This window comes from Protomyctophum parallelum (assembly GCF_964188405.1).
Source record: "Protomyctophum parallelum genome assembly, chromosome: 21".
NCBI classification, from domain to species: domain Eukaryota; kingdom Metazoa; phylum Chordata; class Actinopteri; order Myctophiformes; family Myctophidae; genus Protomyctophum; species Protomyctophum parallelum.
Window position 1 is genome coordinate 38,147,265 of NC_139713.1, and position 4,103 is coordinate 38,151,367.

The following is a 4,103-nucleotide window of genomic DNA, read 5'->3' on the forward strand; positions in this document are numbered from 1 at the left end:
AACAGGGTTAAAATACAGCTATATAATATTGCACTACTACTTTCTCTCTACAGCGGCTAGACCAAAATCAGCTTATCAAAAATAGCAGCTCTAGAAACTCATTACCTTGTGATGCGTTGTGAACTTGTAGATTTGCTATTTTCTATTAATTCACCTATTATGACTTTGACCTATTATGACTAGAAGAATAATAATGAATAATTAATGCAAGGTTCATGTGGTTAACCCATTTAGACCTGAGTAAAAAGCATTCACTTTGAAAGAATATATATTCAAAGATGTGTGCCACATTTTTCAAAAATAGCAAGCATGAGCTTTTAGAGCTGCTATTTTTCAATAGCTAAATTATAACATAATGTTTAAAACACCAAAAGGGGTTCCCGCCAAAAATGGGTTAAAGACTAACAATACGAATATAAGAATATCAAAAAGACATGATATGAGCAAACAAGCAAAAACAAATGACATATATAACAAAATAGAATGACATAATTTAGCTTCACCATCAGAACGTATTGGGTCATCTACTCTTTTCATCTACTCTTTTCATTTAATGAAGGGGACGCCTGGCTTTTTGGCCAGACCAATCTGCCGAAGGCAAAACTTTGTTTTTGCCACCTACAGATTTGCGTCTTGAGAAAAGACTCTACCCTTGAATTGCTCCCGATGTGCAGGTTGGTGCCTTGCATGGTTTCCTCCGGCATCGATGTGTGAATGGGTGAATGTAATGCACAATCTCTGTAAAGCGCCTTGGATAAAGGCCCTATATAAATACAAATTTACCATTTGTAGATAATCTATTTTAACATGTTTTTAAAATGATAATACAAAAATAATAAAAATAAAACGTTTAGGACATGAAAGATTTCCAACCCAACATATCCTGCATGATCCTGCCCTCAGGGCTCTATTCTACAAGCTCACAATGCATCGTGGTGTGACACGCTGTGGGCTTGTAGATCTGCTATTTTCGCAGAATGTTCGTCCCCAGAATAGGGTCAAGTTGTGAAAGCCAAATTAATAACATGCTAAAGCATCATACTGTAGTTGTTGGTTTGTGTTAAAGTGATTATAGGTACAACATGTAGTACTTCGAGATATATATATATATTTTTTTTTAGTTTTTATCATTTTCACTACTAATTACTGGTGTAGCAGAAGAACACTGAACTGCAGTTTCATCAATGAAGTGAAAACAAACATCACTTAGGGCCGATTCATACTCCTATTTTAGAGCCGAATAAAAGTCGGTTCGGCGCTGTAGAGCCTACAATTTGACGTCATTTGAGGTTCGGGGGGGCGGGTACCGTCCTAAAGTCGGCTCTTCGGTGCTACTGAAAATTTCTGACGAGCCAAAATCATTTCGGCACTACAGCGCCGAAACAGCGGTAAAATAGGAGTATGAATCGGCCCTAAGTCTCACAGATTGAGGCCCCTGTTTCTGAACATACACCATTAACCCATGTTCCAGGGTCAGTCTGGTGTCTGTAGGCTGCACAGTTCTTGTCTCCATCATTACGAGGCCATCCACTGCCCCAGTACCTGCACAATAAACAATGTATTTATTTAACAACATCCAGTCTGTCACTCAAATAAAGTGACTTTGATAGACTTTGATTACAATGAAAACATTTCAAATGTCTCACTCTGTTGTCAGTGGTGTTCCATCCACCCACGTCCAGCTGCCCTGAGTCCTAGTCAGACCAATCCATGAAGTCCCCCCAGGGTTCAACCCTCTGATGAATACCTGATTATTTGCACATGATTGAATCATCATTCATTATTTTCAATACACTTCACTATAATGATCGGCGCACGCACGCACGCACGCACACACACACACACACACACACACACACACACACACACACACCCACACACACACACACACACACACACACACACACACACACACACACACACACACACACACACACACACACACACACACTAACCTGTTCTTCTCTACTGTTAATGACCACCAGATCAGCTCCTTGACTCTGACACTCGTCTCTACTTTGCTGCCATGTTTTCCCTCCAGTAGTTCTGTAGTAACAGCTGCATCCAAACTTCTTCCATCCACTGGGACACGACTTGTCTACAAACATCAAACAGGAGATTTACTTTAGTACATTTTCAATGTACTGAAAATCTATTATAACACACATAACACATAATAATAATAGTAGTCAGAGATGTAGTGGAGTGGAGGGTAAAACTATTCATCTACTTTATCAATGGTGTTTTCTACTCCATACATTTACTCAAGTAAACATTCCTGTTATTTGTTTACTTCGGATAAGTATTTCAAGTTTGCGATGGGCCTACTTCATACTTCTACACTTCACTACTTCTCAGAGGCAAATATTGTAGTTAGTTTTGACTCCACTACATTTATGTATTTATTTTATTTATACCATTTTAATTTATTTTGTATCTCTCACCTGCTATCTGTGTTTTCAGCTGGTTTACTTCAAGTTGAAGCAGGTCCTTCTCCTGGTTCAGGTTGTCGTTGAGGATATTTATCTGGGTATAATTCAGGGTCAGGGTATCGTAGTTGGACTTTAGCGTGTTATAATGATGCACCAGGGTGTCGTTGGTCATGCTGTTACTGGGTGAACGATCTGCAAGGACAGAAATGGATGATAAAGACAGTTATTGCTACTGTTCATGATGAGGTTAAGCATCTGTGGAAATTTGTTGTTATTATTTACGTGCATTAAATTGTCAACACTAGGCCTACTTTATTCATCATTGTTGGGAATTGATTACATGAAACAGTCACCCGTGCGCCCAGTCCCAATGTTTGTATAAACAAATAATTGGTCTATAATACACACAAAAAGAAACTTAAATTAAAAAGAAAAACTAAAAATGTTACAAGTTCTGGGTTAATACTGTGGTGGAATACTTGTCGCATCTACAAAAATGTCAGGCAACAAACTCCCTGAGTGAGTAATGTGGTAGTTTAGTGACATGTAATACTCACAGTGCACAGCCTGGGCTATGGTCACACCCATCAGTATAAGACACAGCATCCCCAGACATCCAGCAACCACTCGGAGAGGCCTTCTCCCTGTTTTAGAGCGCTGTCCTGAGACAGAAAGTACAGCTATAGCTGTGCAGAGAGAGAGAGAGAGAGAGAGACTGAATTAGAGTTTGAAAGCTCTGCTATAACTGAACAACATATGTCTAAACCAGGGGTTCTCAACCCATGGGTCGCAAGACAGCATTTCCGGGGGTCCACCGGCCAAAAACATTGAGAACCCCCGTTCTAAATCATCATTATAGTGAAGTATATGCACTTGTTACGTTTTGTGCTGTAAGAAATTCTGAATCAAATCTGAAAAATCTTTCATTGAAGGACAGACAATTGCTACATGTATTGTAAAAAGAACCACCGCTCATCCGCTGACAAAACTTAAGTGAGGTGCTGGAGAGACAAAGGGAACATGAGAAAAATAAAGGGAAGCTCTGCACACTCAGATCTGTGCACAATCAATGTATTTAATAAATACATTGATTTTTGCACAATCAATGTATTTAATAAATACATTGATTGTGCACAGATCTGAGTGTGCACTGTGCGGAGCTTCCCTTTATATGTTTTTACATTTTAAACATTGAAATCACATTGACAACGATCAAAACTCACCCTGAGCCTGTCTTCCTGCTGTGTTGTCCCTCACCATCATGTCCCCCTGTGGTCCAGGGACGAAGTCGTCCACACTCTGGTAGATGTCCACCACCATCTTTACTCTGTCCTCAGCAAGGTCCCCTCTCTGTCCTCTGTCTCTATCTCTCTTTCTCACCTTCTTTGTCATTGTCTGGCTCGGCATAAATATGATCTGTAGACATCTTGAAAAGTAACTGCTGTTGATTACAGATAATAACTATGTTGTATTTGGCGCTCCTGTATGTGTCATTGTCATATCAAAATCATTGCATGAACTATATAACCATAATTATACTGCCTTAGCAAAATGTGACCATGTCAGCCTGTGGCTGGTTTGGCACAATGCTTCAGCGTTAAGGATGTACAAAACCTAAATTCTCAAACAACGTGTGTGCGTGCAAGCACGCACGCACACACACACACACAC

General features: G+C 39.7%; 1 long non-coding RNA gene across 1 annotated transcript; it reads right to left on the bottom strand.

Annotated features, from left to right (window-relative positions):
* Window positions 1-2,487: 2,487 nt before the first annotated feature.
* On the bottom strand, window positions 2,488-3,690 carry LOC310879043. The gene is made up of 3 exons (XR_014570928.1): window positions 3,656-3,690; window positions 2,990-3,112; window positions 2,488-2,624 (listed from the first exon to the last, which is right to left on the bottom strand). It is a non-coding gene; the product is annotated as an uncharacterized lncRNA (long non-coding RNA).
* Window positions 3,691-4,103: the final 413 nt, after the last annotated feature.